A 17,595-nucleotide genomic window follows, 5' to 3' on the forward strand; every position below is an offset into this window, starting at 1 on the left:
TCAGGCGTGAGCCACCACACCAGGCCTTCCTTTTGTATTTCTTTTTTTTTTTGAGACGGAGTCTTTCTGTCGCCCAGGCTGGAGTGCAGTGGCGCGATCTTGGCTCACTGCAGGCTCTGCCCCCTGGGGTTCACGCCATTCTCTTGCCTCAGCCTCCCGAGTAGCTGGGACTACAGGCGCCCGCCACCTTGCCTGGTTAATTTTTTGTATTTTTTGTAGAGATGGGGTTTCACCGCATTAGCCAGGATGGTCTCAATCTCCTGACCTCGTGATCCGCCCACCTCGGCCTCCCAAAGCCTTTTGTATTTCTTATAGAGCAGGTCTACTAGCAATAAATCTGTTTTTGTTTACTTGAAGATGCCTTCATTTTATCTTTGTTTCTGAAAGACAGTTTTGCCAGTGACAGAATTCTTGTTTGATATTTTTTTCTTTCAGTGCTTTTAATATGTCACATCAGTGCCTTCTGGCTCCCATTCTTTCTGTTGAGAGACCCACTGTAATAATATTATAGTTCTATTGATTCATATTGATGAATTATTTTCTCTTGCTGTTCTCAAGGGTTTGCCTTTCACCAGTTTCACAATCATGCTGTGTCTACATGGGGATTTTTTTACTGTTAACCTGGGCTTCATTGTGCTTCTTGGGTCTACAGGTTAATGATTTCAACAAATTTTGGAAGATTTTGAGCACTATTTCTTCAAATACGTTTTTCTAATCACCCCCATATTCATCCAATGGAGATGCTCTGTACCTAAAAGCTATTATTGTCTCAAAGGTCTCTGAGAATCTGTTATTTTCATTTCAATCTTTTTCTCTATGTTCTTTATATTGGATCATTTCTATTGGTCTTTCACCAAATTTTATTGATTTTTATTTCTGACATCTCAAATGTGCTGTTAAGCTCAGCTAGTGAATTTTTTGTTTCAGTTATTTATTTTGAGAAAGGGTCTTACTCTGTTGCTCAGGCTGTAGTGCAGTGGCATAATCACAGCTCACTGCAGCCCCAGCCGTCTGGGCTCAAGCGATCCTCCTACCTCAGCTTCCTGCATAGCTGGGACTAAGGGGTGCACCATCACACTCAGCTAGTTTTTTATTTTGAAGAGATGAGTTCTCACTATGTTGCTTAGGCCAGTCCTGAACTTCTGGGCTTAAGAGCTCCTCCTGCCTCAGCCTCCCAAAGTACTGGGATTACAGGTATGAGCCACAATGCCTGGCCTGTTTCAGTTATCATACTGTTCAATCTATAATATCTATCTGGCTCTTTTTCAGTTTTTACTTCACTACTGAAATTGCCTAGGTTTTTAGCCACTGTCATTATATTTTGTCTTAATTCTTTCAATATGGCTACCATTAATTCTTTTAGCATATTTATAATAGGTGATTTAAAGTCCTTATCTGCTAAATCCAGTATGTGCGCTCAAAGTCAGTTAACACTATTTTTTTTTTTTTCCCTGAGTATGGGTTACACTTCACTGTTTGAATGCCTCTCGCTTTTTGGTAAAAACTGGACATTATAAATAATATACTGCACTACATTTGAATTATATTTTTTTCCTGAAAGCTTTTTTTTTTCTTAGGGAGGGTGCTCACTGCTTTAAGCTGCAAAATCTGCTTGTAATGTTAGGCTGCTGATGTCTGGTTTAAAAATTTTTATTTTTATTGTTTAGCTTGGCTTCCTAGGGGTTATCCCTGTGTTTGCATGGTTCACTTGGTCAGTCCATAATTTGGGCAGAGGTTGTACTCAAATACCTTGAGCCAATAAAGCTTCTATGTACTGCTGACCAATTTTGCATGGGTTGAAGCACGTTCATAGTTTAGCCAGATTTTAAGGATGCTTTCAGTTTCAGACATGTGCATAGTTTCCCAGGCAGCCAAGGATGCAGAGAGACATTGTCTAGTCCTTCTAAGACTTTCTCGTCTCCACAATTTCTCTGTTAAATTTCTGGCTGATGTGCCACTAGCCCCAACTATGACTGTAATTCAGACAGGCATCTGATGTTTTTCTCCTTTCATCTCCTACTGGGTTCAATACTTTTACTGATAATGATGCCATGGGTTTTAGCCCTCCATCCCAAATAAATTCCACTCCATCTGGTAGCAAAGTTGGTTTTCTACCCAGCACTACTCTGTCACTACCAGTCTCACTGACAGAGCTGGGATGTAGGGGAGAGGGGGCAACCACCAGATAAGAATGCTGCAGACTCCTGCTGTTTTTACACAAAGTTCCAGCATGAATAAATGTTTCTAAATTTGTCATTTGCTTTTGGTCAATTTCCAGAGCCCTGAAATGGTTGTATCCAACAATTTTGTCTAGTTTTATACTGGTTCTTTGGGGGAAAGGATTTGCTAAACTCTTTGTACTGTCTTTGGTGATGTTAATTTTGTCTCCTAAATTTTGTCCAATGCTGTCCAATTTCTCCAATGAATACTTATTATTTTTCCTGCAACTAAAAAGCAATCTGTATCAAGACACTTTAAGACCACGTAAATATCTCATCTCTCACTAAAATGCCTGGCTAGATTTAGCATCTACTGATAATTTCTGCCTGAATAGATCTTTACTATAATGATTATAATTTTCCAAATGCAGCACTCACTCTGTATTTCCCAGTCAGCACTTGGCATTCTACATAGCAGAGTCCTCCTTTTCCTCTACTTACTTGCTCATTCATTCCTTCATTAGTTATCAGTGTGGACTCATGAATATCTACTTTTTCCTAAAAGTCTAGTCACTACTGTCCTTAATTATTCTGGTGCTAAACATGTCCTAGATTTATGCAGTAGGAGCCCTTTAACTTAGTTCCTGTGTCCTTGAGACAGAGCTCTTTTCTTTTTCCAGGCTCATATTGTACCTACCCTGTCCTAGCCCTAGTCCAACCATTTCTCCTAAGAGTCCTGGTTCCCTTTGGTGAGAAATGGTATCAAAGACCAAAATTTTAGGTGTTAGGGCATGTGTTAGATCATCTCTACTGGGGTGACTTTGCTTGTAGGCCACTTTTGCCTACAGATGGAGCTAGGAAATATATGCATGTACATATATACATATACATACATACATGAGAACATATACATGCATATGTATTTGAGAAATCCTGTCTATGCCATTACTTTCAATTCCATTCCATTCCCACAGGGTATCCCTCACTATCCCAATTTATATTTGTATGTTCCTTCTTCCACTGAGAATCCTGGATCCTAATAACATCAACATACTTATTCATTTGCTAAATCCTATATTACACATAAAAGAGCTTCAGAATTGTTTCAGCCATTTCAACTAAAAAAAAAAAAAAAAAAAAAAAAAAAAACGAAAATGGAGTACACTACTTGTTTGCAATTCTGTTCCCAAAACTGTCCAAAGGTGAGTTTGTACAGTCAAATACTCATAAGTTACTAAAGTAACTTAGTTTTTTTTCCCTCTTCAGTGTGGTTACATTATTTGAATGACAGTGGAGTTTGTTTACATATGCTTTTACTTTTAAGGTAATATTTTCTTTCTTCTTATCCTAACTGATTTTTTAATATATATAAGACATAAATATGCTACCAGAAGTCAAAATAATACAAGAAGATACACTTAGGGACGTGTCATTCCCTCCCTCAATTAATAGTACTGTACCAGGCCTGGTGCAGTGGCTCATGCCTGTAATCCCAGCACTTTGGGAGGCTGAGGTAGGTAGATTGCTTGAGCCCAGGAGTTCGAGATCAGCCTGGGTAACACAGTGAAATCCCGTCTTTACAAAAAAATACAAAAATTAGCCAGGCATGGTGGTGCGTGCCTATCGTCTCAGCTACTTGGGCGGAGGCTGACGTAGGAGGACTGCCTGAGCCCGGGAGGTCGAGGCTACAGTGAGCTGAGTTTGCACCACTGCACTCCAGCCTGGGCAACAGAGCAAGACATACCCTGTCTCAATAATAATAATAATAATAATAATAATAATAATAATAATAAATAATAATACTGTATCAATGCCAGTTCCTGGTATCCATAATGTACTATGATTATGTAAAATATTGTTGTAGGAAGGTGGGCAATGCATACATAGGGACTCCGGATGAATTTAGTTATTTCTTGTGAGTCAAACTATTTAAAATAAAAAGTGATACTTTTTAAAGTCTGTGGATGTATTAGTTTTTTATGGCTGCTGTAACAAATTACCACAAATTTGGTGGCTTAAAACAAGACAAATTTATTATTTTACTGTTGTGGAAGTCCTGTGATCAAATTTTCCAGCTTCTGGTGACTTCTCACATTCTTTGTCTTGTGGTTTCCTTCCATCTTCAAAGTTGACTATGAGCAGTCATACTGTATTACTCTGAAGGTAAATCTTTTGCCACCCTATTAATGACTCCTGAGGTTATCGTGGGTCCACCTGGGGTGGGAGCTTCCTAAAGGGACTGACCCTTGAGGTAGATTTTGACAGAGATGCATTAGTTAAGGAGAAAAGAAAAGCATAGCATTTAAAGCTGACAGAAGAGTGAGGAAGCAAATGGCATTAACAGACCTACAAGTAATTTGGCCAAAGACAAATTTATGAAGAATCTGTATGTCGTGTCAAGTCTAGTCTTTTTTAATGAAGACTCTGGGGAAAAACTTGTTCCTCTTTGCTTTTTTTTTGAGACAGAGTCTCACTCTGTCACCAGGCTTTAGTGCAGTGGCACGATTTTGGCTCACTGCAACCTCTGCCTCCCAGGTTCAGCAATTCTCCTGCCTCAGACGCCCCCCACCACTCCAGCTAATTTTTCTATTTTTAGTAGAGATGGGGTCCCACCTTGTTGTCCAGGCTGGTCTTGAACTCCTGATCTCAGGTGATCGACCCGCCTCGGCCTCCCAAAGTGCTGGGATTACAGGCATAAGCCACCATGCCCGGCCCCCACTTTGCTCTCATCTGAACACTCTGCCCTATCCCACAAAAAAAGGATAACTGATTTACAAGTAGTTCATCAGAAAATAAAATTCATAATCAGTATTATTTAGCATCAGATAAATTGTGAAGAAGGGAGGCATGCAGTTGTAAGGAACTTTACCTTACTCATACTAGTAAAAACAATCGGTTGATATTGTCAAGGGAGGCAATGCTATACTATATTTACTGAGAGGATATATGTCTCATAATGTAGAAATGAGATAGGAACAATATTCTAGTGCTTAAAGGGTAAGTTTTTCATTATCCAGAAAATTAATAGTATAATACAAAACAATTTACCCAAGCCTAATTGAAGTACTACTTAAATTCTTTATTCTTAAATGTCACATGCTTTCTTAAGTTTTACATTATTATTATTATTATTATTATTTTTGAGATGGAGTCTCACTCTGTCACCCAGTCTGGAGTGCAGTGGTGCGATCTCAGCTCACTGCAAGCTCCGCCTCCTGGGATCACATCATTCTCCTGCCTCAGCCTCCCGAGTAGCTGGGACTACAGGCGCCTGCCACCACGCCTGGCTAATTTTTTGTATTTTTAGTAGAGATGGGGTTTCACTGTGTTAGCCAGGATGGTCTCGATCTCCTGACCTCGTGATCTGCCCGCCTTGGCCTCCCAAAGTGCTGAGATTACAGGTGTGAGCCACTGTGCCTGGCAAGTTTTACATAATTAATAATCTCAAATATTTTAAATTACATTAATGATTTTTATTCCTATGTATCAGTGTTTGTTGCTGTGTTCACAGTTACATAGCTATTGAGAAATCCAGTTTCTTTTAATTTTGTAAGTCAAAATCAGTTTTCTATATAACTTTGAATTGTCTCATTTTCTGTAGCCCAACATCCATTCAAAGCTGCACAATAACACAGGAGAAGAAAATATGAACAACAGACATGCCAGTGATAATTACTAGTGATTTCACTACAGTGATACATATACATCCTGTTGATTATTCAAAGAGTAAAACATTCTGAAAGATGGCTTCCTGATCTCAATTTTCTTGAGAGGTTAGAGTTCTAAAATTCATTGCACCACATGATAACAAATGTATTTGTTTCTTTTTTGGGGAAAGAAAAAAAAAACTTTCTCCAGACTCCTCCATTCTCTGAATAATAATGATATGTTACACAAATAGAAGACTATGTCTCAGCTTTCAAATGGGTAAACGGTGGAACTGAAGACCATGTTTCAAAACAGAATATAGTTCAAAAAGCCCTGCACAATTTATCATAGTTCTTTCTGGTCAACCCACAATGGGGAAAACAGTATAGTTCTGGTCACAGCTTAATGTAAGTCATGAAAAAGGAGATTTCTCATTCACTGAACCAATATTTATTGTGTACTATACTCCGGGCACTAGAATATAGCAGTGAATAAAGACAATATCCCTAACTTCATGGATTAACTAAAACTTTATATACAGTTTCAAATTTGTCACTGAGAGGTAATGTTTACTATCTGTTACAAATTTAGCATTATTTCCACGTATGATAGATATGGCAAATATTCTAAGTAAAAAAGTAAAAAGTGTGGTAAATTGGGCATCTGAAAGGAGGTGTAGTTTAGTCCTTATGAACACAGGCTCAACCCTCTGAGTATGACATGAATTAAATACATTTTACACACACAAATAGAGCGTAGCAATGTGGGAGACTAAATATAAGAAGTCAATTACCAAATACATATGACTAAAAATAATTCACATACGTAAAAGGCCAACTCAACCAAAACTGTGTAAAAAGGTACAGCATCTTTTCTTCCTTCTTGAACATTCTAATTGTTTTTCTAGCTCTAAGGTAATAACATCAGATTTTTCCAACCTCCAATGACTCAAATTCCTAGGCTATGTCTGTTCTGCTTGACTTAGTTTTTATTTACTTTTAATTCTAAATTTAAGAATTAGGAAGCAAAAGGAGTCTTGTGAGTAGAGCAGCAAGCAGTGGGGAAGAAGAATAGAGAATAACTGGAGAATTATGCAAGGAACAAATAAGAGGGAACTGTCCTGGCAGAAACAACTCTTTTAATTCAAACTTCCTCCTTTCTTTTCCCTTTTCTTCCCTTCTGCCACTATTACATTATTACTGAACTACTGAGATATATCATCAATCATAAAATTCTAGGGACTGATATAAAGAAATACGAGACAGGTTCTTAGGAGCTCACAGTTCAGTGAAGATGAAAGACTGGTAAATAAACCGTTAAAACGTAAAATAATAGAGCTATGTATCAGATGTTACAGAGCACAGGAAAAAAAAGGTACTTCATCCTGCCACCATTTGGAAGCTATATACTTAAATGTTGGAGTAGCCATATTTTATAAAAATATTAACCACTAAAATGCTGAAAGAGCAAACAGAAATTTTACACAAGAGAACTTTGTGACAAGGAAGAACGATACCTAATGACTCTCTTGCCTTGGAGCATTTACATTCTTTATAGATAATTCAATGCAAAGATAGAGCTATTTAATATTAGCATCTAAGTGCCAAAAAAGGACAATGGACAGGACAGTTTTGAACCAGGATCTTTCTGAACGTTCCTCAGATTATATCATGTAGCAACTACTTTCTTCACATGTGATTCGAGCAAGCATAGTACACCAGTCAACAAGGACTCAATCGGTCAATGACTGTCAGTCTTTGATATTTTTACAATGGTTTCTTTATAGAACCAGCATAAATATTTAATCTTTAATTTTGAAATGAAAAGCAATCAGTTTCTTAATAACATTCTGACTACTTCCTACAACCCTGTTCTCAGGCTTCACCAAACATCTTACTATTCCATGAAGGCCTTTCATAACTTCCTATACTGCTAAATATGCTTCTCCTTCTAGAATGCCCTTATTCCACTTTTCTAGCAGGTAAGAGTTTGCTCTTGGTATCTCTATTATTGCACTAATTATATTCTACTATAGTTTTAAAACGATACCTGTTTTTCCATGAGGCTAAAAGTACATCTGGGATAAGAGCTGTGATTTGTTCATCTTTATGTCCCCAGTGACTAACTCAGGAGCTGGCACATAATAATGGCTTTGTAAACATTTGGTGAAAAAAACATACTTCTACCATCATATAAGCAGGAGGGCATTATGGGAACTTTATTATAGACTTCCATGCCATTTATTAGAAGAAATTACATTGGAACAGTTTTCGTTAGAGATCCTTAGGCCTCTGAAGGTAAGCACATGGTACACGTGGTAAGCAGTTTCTTCAGAAAAGTGCTCCAGAATGGGCTAGCAAGGAGATTTAATTTGCTTCAAATCCCCAAAGAACATAGCTGATATTCAACTGTCGAAAAATAATTAATAAATTATTAAATAAATTTTACTAATAAATTAGTAAAATAGGACACAAGATGCCATTATTAGTAATAGTTTAAAATCTTGTGTACTCAAATTTGCAAACTATGTTTTTATGATAGGAGAGGAAATATATTTTCTTTAAATTTTTTTTTAACCCTGATAAGTTTGTTGTTGGGACAGACCCTTATGACAAAAGGCAGATTAATATGAGAAAAATAAGCAAGCTTCCTTCAAAGTCAAACATTGAAAAAAAAGACTACTTCATTTTTTCCCCTTGTAAGTGAGAATAAAATTAAGACAAGTAATAATGCTATATGAATAAGCTGAGAAAACTAAGACAGAAACATGACCTGAGGCCCTAGATGTTGATCATTTAAGTAAAAAGGACAAAAATTATCCTACAATTGATGCATTAATTGGATGGTTCAGCAATTTACCAATCAGTATTTTCTTTTTAAAGAAAACATTTTTACACATCCTAAGCTTTCATTTTCATCTCTGGCATCTTTTCATCTTTATGTTTTAGGAACGTAAGTTATTTTTAAGGCTCCTACAAATGTTCTTATTGTTATAGTAGATACTCAGACAGACATAAGCAGAGCAGGAGAACCTCCTTCCCCTGCCCAACCCCAACCAGGAATGTCAGGCAACCATCAGGTGATGGTCAGGTAAGTTGTTAAACTCTCTCTCTAAAATAATAATTGGTCACAGTGGTGCCAGGGAAGGGCAGTTTCCCAATAGATAGAAATACCTGAGGCCGGGCGCGGTGGCTCACGCTTGCAATCCCAGCACTTTGGGAGGCCGAGGCAGGCGGATCACGAGGTCAGGAGATCGAGACCACAGTGAAACCCTGTCTCTACTAAAAATATAAAAAAATCAGCCGGGCGTGGTGGCGGGCGCCTGTAGTCCCAGCTACTCGGAGAGGCTGAGGCAGGAGAATGGCGTGAACCCGGGAGGCGGAGCTTGCAGTGAGCCAAGATTGTGCCACTGCACTCCAGCCTGGGCGGCAGAGCGAGACTCCGCCTCAAAAAAAAAAAAAAAAAAAAAAAAGAAATACCTGAAATTGGTGATTCAGCAGCTTCCTGATAAGAGCTCAGGAGTTGGGTGAGTGGGCTCACGCAGGTGCAGTAAGAGGCAAAATGGCAGAGTTTAACTGCTATATGATCTTCCTCTAGGAACACTGGATTGGTAAAGAAAAAATGCCTAAAGTGAGCATGTGTACAACTCCAGTAAACACACTGCACGTGAAGCCCCTCCCAGGTGCTAGCAGGCCACTGTGTATGCAGAGAGCCTACTTCAAGGGAAGAATCAGGGGAGGAGAAATGCAACCACCCAGAAGCATGCCAACCTATAAAATCCCAAGTCAAAAAGCCAAACCGTGCACTTGCTCTCGCAAGTTGCCTGCTTGGCCCAATTCCAAGTGTACTTTACTTCCTTTTGTTCTAGCTCTAAAGCTTTTTAATAAACTTTCACTCCTGCTCTAAAACTTGCCTTGGTCTCTCACTCTGCCTTAGGACCCTTGGCTGAATTTTTTCTTCTGAGGAGGCAACAATTTTTGCTGCAGACCCCTATGGGTTCACTGCCAGTAACATTATCACTTCAAAAATAATCACATAGTATTACAGAGAGAAGTTTTTCCAGGGAAAGACAAAAGTGAGACTACCAAAGGTTTTCCATTAAAGCATTTTAAAACTGAAACAACTTGCTGAATAGCAAGGAATGGCTACAGTCAACATTTTAATAACTTTTATGTACAAAGTAAGAATAATATTTGTAAGACAAACTGAACAAAAACTTTAAGAACTTTAAAAAAAAACCTATATTTAATATCAGAGATCATCAATGGAGACATATCGACCCATCAATGGCTAAGAAAAAACTGGCCAAAGTTAAACATGGACAAGTAAAAAGAAAGTATGCATAGAAAAAGGTACAAACACAAATAATACAAGATTAATGTGGTTTAACTGTGGAAACAAAGTGTGGATAGCTGATGGCCCAGGATCATTTTAGTCAGTTTTCAAAAATGTCTATTAAAGAGTACACTGTGAAAACTGTTGGATACATATTCTAAAACTAGAACACGTTCTAGTAAAACCCAAATTACACGTGAACAGACATGACAAAAGATGTCAAGAGCATTTTACAAGATTATTTGGGGCAGGGAGGGACACCCAAGTTTAAAGGGGTATGGATTAGATTAAAATATCACAGGGTCTATAAAAACCAGTTCCTGTGAATACAAACTTATTAACATCAAAAATCCCAGCATTGTTAGTACACTGAAAACACTAATCCTCAGGTAAACAAAAATAGTTCACATAGGCTGCCAAAACAAAACAAAACAAAACAAAAAAACCCCAAAAACCAAATAAAAGACAGTAAACAAGAGATGAAGGCGATTAACAGGAAATTGTAGGGAGTGAAGCTTGGAATGGCAGAGTCCATATAATTATTTCAGAAAAACACAGAGACCTTTTAAACTGTGAAAAACAAATTCATTATCATAACAATTCTTAGAAGAACAAAGGAAATGCTATCACTACATTTAGACCTTTCACAGGAAAACTAGTCAAGGCTACAAAAGGATCTTATAGTCTTATCTGCTTCCTGTCTGTGCTTTGTAAAATCCACTACAACCACTACTGCCAACCCAGCTCATGAACTCTGATAATGGCCTAATATTGGCCTTTGACAAAGTCCAAACAAAATGACTGGTGATAAGAGAATGCCTTTATATAGAATTATCACCACCATATGCTTTGGAAACAACAACTCTGCACACTGCACTGCATCTTTCTTTCTGCTTTGCTTCCTTATCTTTTCCCCATTCTTTCCCAGAAAAAAGTGAATTTACAACATGCAAGCAAAAGATAATGAAGCTGAAAATACTAGAGTAAAATAAAATAATAAAAATTTGATCTTCAAATGACCAATTATTATGTATTCCGGCACACTTCATCAGCCCACAGAAAAATCTTCTACAATATGATTACCACTTCCTCATAGCTAGTGCATTCTTTCATTTATTCAATAAACATTGATGCCTTTTGTACCTGAGGCATTATGCCAGATATATAGTACACAAGAATAATAAGACATGTAAGTTTTAGGAAAAACTTCTTATAAACAAACAGGGGAGAAAAGCATAGGATAGAATTTCCGTAACATCCCTGAAGACATTCCAGAATCAATACACATCAGCCCTGGACTGCCTACCTGTATGTAGACTTTTTGTTATGTGAGAAGGATAAAATCTGTATTTTGCTTAAATATATATTTTTAAGGTTTAAAAAAAATTAGGTATGCACATAAAGGACATAAATAATTTTACAAGTTAAAAAATTCTTTTTATTATAAAACACAGATAGAGAAAACCACACAAATCAAATGTATGGCTTAATAAGTTATCTTAAAAATACCACCCACATCAAGAAAGAGAACTTTGCCAGCAAAAGTAAAAGCCCCTGGAAGCCCCTTTTATGTACCCCCCCCATCATAATCTCCTCTCTACTGCCAAGAGTAACCAAGTTTTTATTTAATATTATCCACTTTCCTGATTTTTTTCTATAGGCAGTTTTTAACACCCAAAAGTACATCCGTAGACACTACAGTTTAGTCTCACTCTTAAAAAGTTGGATGTCTTTTAAATCTCTTTCAATCTCAAGGTTGAGGAACCTCTAGATTGTTAAAGAACCTGGGACATTTGACTAAGAGAGTTTCTAACAGCCTGGATTTTGGTAATTACATTCTCTTGGTGCAGTTTAATGTGTTCCTCTATTTTCTACATTTTCTGTGATTAGACTCAGGTTTAATCCCTTTGGCAAAACAATAAGTAGTGTTTGGTAAGGTTAGGCACATAATACTTGCTTGTTTTCCTTTTTGTGGTAACAGCTGTTGATACTTAGATCTTGGTTCATTGAGGATTGCAAAATGATACTCTATTTCTATCATTTCTTTCACCTTTATTAATTAGAAGACTTTCTAAAAAAGATAATTGCCCTCAACTACTATTGGTTATCATTTTTTCTTTATTGATAAGTTTTCAAGATAAATTGTTCTTTATCATATTCTGAGGTAGGTGACAATCCCTTTTTAATATTATGAATTCATGGATCTTAAAATATTTGCTGGGTTTCAACCAACTGCAATTATTGTAATTTTTGAAGCTCAAATTCTATCATCTTAAATCAGTTGTGAGCCTCTTCAAGATGGCTCCTGAGTTCTTTTAACAAGCCTCTAACAGTAACATTTTTTCTTAATTCTCATACCATAAATTCCCCATTTTAAAGTATACAATTCAGTAGTTTTTAGTGTAGTCACGAGGTTGTACAAGGATCATTAGTATCCAATTGTAGAAGAATTTCATTCCTCAAAAGAAACCCCACACTCACTGGCAGTTATTTCTCACGGCCCCATCCCTCGAGCCCCTCATAATCACTAATCTGCTTTGCCTCTATGTGTTTGCCTATTCTGGACATTCCACATAAACACAATCATATAATATACAGTTTTTGTGCCTGGTTTCTTTTACTTAGCATGTTTCCAAGATTCACCCAGGTTGTAGCACGTATCAATACTTCATTCCATTTTATGGCTGAATAATTTTCCATTGTGCAGATGTATCACAATTTGTTTATCCATTCATCAGCTGAATGACATTTGGATTGCTTCCACTTTCTGACTCTTATAAATAATGCTGCTATGAACATTCATGTACAAGTTTTGGTGTGAATATATGTTTTTCAGTTTTTTTAAGAATGTGATACATTTTGACTTATGTACATACTTATAAAACCATCACCACAATCAAGACTGTATACACAAATATCATCCAGAAAGTTTCCTCATGTCCCTTTGTAATCTCGCTCTTCCTATCCACAAAACAACCAGTGACCTGTTTCCATCACCATAGATTAGACTACATTTTCAGCCTTGTTTTTTGTTTTTTGTTTGTATTTTTAGTAGAGATGGGGTTTCACCGTGGTCTCGATCTCCTGACCTCGTGATCCGCCCGCCTCGGCCTCCCAAAGTGCTGGGATTACAAGCATGAGCCACCGTGCCCGGCCAGATTAGACTACATTTTTTAGAACTTTAGAGAAATCGAATCATGCCGTATATAATTTTTCTGACATTTTTCATTCAAAATAATTATTTTCGGGTTAATCTATGTCGCGTGTATCAGCCATTCATTATTCATTTAGCTTAGTAGTATTACATTGTATGAACATACCACAGATGCTTCATCCATTTCCATAATCTATTATTCTTTACCACTGGTGGACACTGAGTTTGTCTCCAGTTTTTCACTACCATAAATAAAATGGCTATGAACATTCACATACAAATATTTTTATGAACATTTTTAAACTTAAAAAAAAACAGTCAAACTGTGTTCCAAAATAGTGGTACCATTTCATATTCCTATTAGCCATTAATAAGAGGTCTAATTTATTCACATTTTTACCAGTACTCAGAGAAGCACTCTGAAGTCTCAACACAAAATGCTCCTCCCGCTTCTCGCCAAGGTTGATAAGCCTCAAGTTGTGTGCCTTCTTCTAATCACACCAAGCTGTGCAGGTCACAGCAAGCGTCTCCCCAAACCCCTTCTTTGTTCTCAGCCACCCCAGACATCCAAACTATGTCAGCTCCTGCTTGTGCTTCCAATGAGGCAACACAGAAACAAGTCCCTTAGGCAGCTTGCTCAACAGCCAGAATTTGGGATGCAAGCTCCACTCTTCCCTCCTCCCTGTAGCCCCAAGCCTGAGAGAGTTGAGGAAGGGGCTGATACAGGTAACCTAAAATTGCTCTACTTACACATTTCAATGCTGCTATTCTCTGCTTTGTGCAAGTCTGAGGTACTGTAATTTCTTAACTAGAATCTGGAATTGTCATGTAGGGATTTTTGTCAGTAAATCTTTTTTTTTTTTTTTTTTTTTGAGGCGGAGTCTCGCTCTGCCGCCCAGGCTGGAGTGCAGTGGCGCGATCTCGGCTCACTGCAAGCTCCGCCTCCCGGGTTCACGCCATTCTCCTGCCTCAGCCTCTCCGAGTAGCTGGGACTACAGGCGCCCGCCACCACGCCCGGCTGATTTTTTTATATTTTTAATAGAGACGGGGTTTCACTGTGGTCTCGATCTCCTGACCTCGTGATCCGCCCGCCTCGGCCTCCCAAAGTGCTGGGATTACAAGCGTGAGCCACCGCGCCCAGCCAGTAAATCTTTGTTAAATCAGTGTTTCTGTCAGGGAGGGAGGGCTGGAATTTCCTATTCCTCTATCTGGTTAATGTCACTCCCAAATTCTCAGTCTTGACTATTTATTTCCTTCACTATTTCAAATATAGTTATTTTAATAACTGCATCTGATAACTCTATTTGCTAGAGCCCCTGTGGTTCTTTCATATTGTCTATGGTTTCTTTTGCACTTCTTTCATGTAGTTTTGGTCCTCACGTTTCTGGTTATTTTTGATTGAGTACAGGTATATAAAAATTCATAGACAAATTGGAGGTCTAGAATGTAGTTATCTTGTTTCAGAGAGGATATACTTTTACTTCTATGAGATGGACAGACAGTAGCATCAAGGATTACCTTAGTCCAACTCAAGAAACTGAAATGATTTCTAGCTGTATTATAGTTCCCGAGGGAGCCAATCTACTTCTGATTTACCCACTCCCAGGCTGTGGCCTTTTATGGTCTCAACTCAAATTATGAGAGCTTCATAAAAAAAATCCATCTTGTTAAAACTTAAATTCCAATTTTCCCTCTTCCTCATAAGATATCAATAGTACTGATCAGCTTCTCAGCCATTTCTTCCAAAATCAACAAGTGCCCTTAGGAAAAAATGGTCCCAAATGTCTGGCTCACTTCATTTTCTCCTGGATCATGGCTTGGCAATTATTTACTGGCTCTGACGCCTTCAAGCAGATGTTAATTTTATTTTATTTTATTTGTTTATTTTGGGACAGGGTTTCACTCTGTCGCCCAGGCTGGAGTGAAGTGGCATGATCTTGGCTCACTGCAACCTCCTCCTCCTGGGTTCAAGCGATTCTCATGCCTCAGCCTCCTGAGTAGCTGGCACTACAGGCACCCACCACCATGCTCTGCTAATGTTTTCTATTTTTAGTAGAGATGGGGTGTCAGCGCGTTGGCCAGGCTGGTCTTGAACACCTGCCCTAAAGTGATCCACCTGCCTTGGCCTCCCAAAGTGCTGGGATTACAGGCATGAGCCACTGTGCCTGATCTAGTGGATCTTCTTTATATTTGTTTATCTTTTCAAGTTGTCATTGTTAAGAGGATTATTCTGAATTACACAGGCCACCATTACTGGAAGAGAGCTCTGGGTTTTAGAAATTTATACTTTATCTACAGTAGTATTTTTTCTTTTTTTCCAGTGGGAATGCTAATGGTATTGGGGGTAAAAATGCTTCTGGTATCTAAACATCGCACAAACTGCAGGATGTTTAATATCCCTGGTCCTTGACGCTAAATGCTGGTTACAACCTCCTCCTCTCCTCCCCCCTCACAACTCATTGTTAAACTAAGACCATAGAGGTTTATAAGGTACTCATTAAGTTCACATTTGGAAATGTGAAATAATTTCATTTGTGTCATATCCTTCTATACCTTTTCATAGTAAATCTCTGCTTTGATTGACCCTTTAGAGGTATACAACCTTTTTTAAAGTAAAAAAGGTCAGGTGAATGGTTCTTGGCTAAAATCAATTAAGTCAATGGTTAATAGGGACCACAGACAAGCTGCAGGTAGTCCATGAATCTACTAAATTTACTTCCAGGCTGCGGGCAGTGGTTCATGCCTATAATCCCAGCACTTTGGGAGGCCAAAGCGGGAGGACTGCTTGAGCCCAGGAGACTGAGAACAGCCTGGGCAATGTGGCAAGACCCTGTCTCTATAAAACAAAAAAAATTTAAAAAATTAACTGGGTATGATTGCATGTGCCTATCATCCCAGCTACTCAAGAGGCTAAGGAGGGAAGACTGCTTGAGCCCAGGCTGTTGGGGGCTGTAGTGAGCTGTGTTCATGCCACTGCATTCCAGCCTTCGTGACGACTAAGAGTCTGTCTCCAAAAAAAAATTTTTTGTTAATTTCCAAAAGCTTGTGGAGGGAGAATGTAATCAACAAGATGTTCTTTGGAGACATGCCACCAGGAAGGGATTATGTATGTCATATTAGATAGATATGCATTAAATATCTATTTAATATGAAATTAAAGAAAATAGCTTTAAATATTTTAAGGCTTAACTATGCTCAATGAGTAAAAACTTGCACTAGAAGGGAGATGTAATTTTTTTAATTGACAAAAACTATATATTTACAGTGTACAACATGATGTTTTAAAATATGTACACATTGCAGATAGGCTAAATTGAGCTAATTAATATATGCATTACTTCACATACTTTTTTTTGTGGTAAGAACACTTAAAATCCATTCTCTTAATGATGTTCAAGTATACAATACATTGTTATTAACTGTAGTCACCATGTTGCAGAGTAGATATCTTGAACTTATTTCTCCTAATTGAAATCTTGTATCTTTTGACCAAAGGGAGATATTATTTTAGAGTTGGCGTGAGAAGAGGCAAATGTAGCTGGAAAGAATTACTTTGAAATTGATATCACCACTCATTTTAATTCAGATATTAGAAGATTCTATTTATATTTATACTAATCTCCTCTAAGGCTTTCTAACTTTCACTGATTGAAGTTAAAGCAGAAGAATATGGATAGGGACACTGATGAAAAGGGTGGTAAGATACAAAGCAAAACTACAAGCAAAATTCAACAAGAGACAGGAGGGAAGCAGAAGGGTAGAATTTCTGTGCAAGAAATTAAGAATTCCATGAAGAGGCAGGGTATGGACCTTAGGGAAGGGAAGATTTCAGCACAACTAGGAAAAGACAAACACAGATGGAGAACAATGAGAGTTGGACACTCATAGGCAGGATATACAAAGGACAAGTCAGAGGTAACGTAAATGGGAATCTTTGGGCAGCCCTGGTTTGAAATATCCTCATTTTAAAGTTATATTTTTATTAAATAATGTAAAAGCTGTCCAATGTACAGTGGACACTTTCTAGAATCCTCCCAATCTTTCATCCTAGCCACTGCTAAAAAATTGGAGATAAAGTCCTCATATAAATGGTGGGATGAGAAGAATGAGACTCACAGTCCCATCTGACAAGGTTTCTACAAAAGCAGTTCATCTATGGAAACGCAAAACATATCATCTATTCATCTTTTAACATAAAGAAAATATGTCCACTTTCCTTCTTTCTATTTTAGAGTACAGTGGCACCATCATAGCTCACTGCAGTCTTGAATTCTTGGGCTCAAGTGATACACCTACCTC

At 37.8% G+C, this 17,595-nt stretch overlaps 1 protein-coding gene across 6 annotated transcripts in view; it reads right to left on the reverse strand.

Annotated features, from left to right (window-relative positions):
* Positions 1-17,595, reverse strand: part of SBF2 (SET binding factor 2) — a 530,998-nt gene that overhangs the window by 244,305 nt on the left and 269,098 nt on the right. The window lies entirely within an intron of this gene.

The sequence above is a fragment of the Nomascus leucogenys genome, chromosome 15 (assembly GCF_006542625.1).
Source record: "Nomascus leucogenys isolate Asia chromosome 15, Asia_NLE_v1, whole genome shotgun sequence".
In the NCBI taxonomy this organism is placed as follows: domain Eukaryota; kingdom Metazoa; phylum Chordata; class Mammalia; order Primates; family Hylobatidae; genus Nomascus; species Nomascus leucogenys.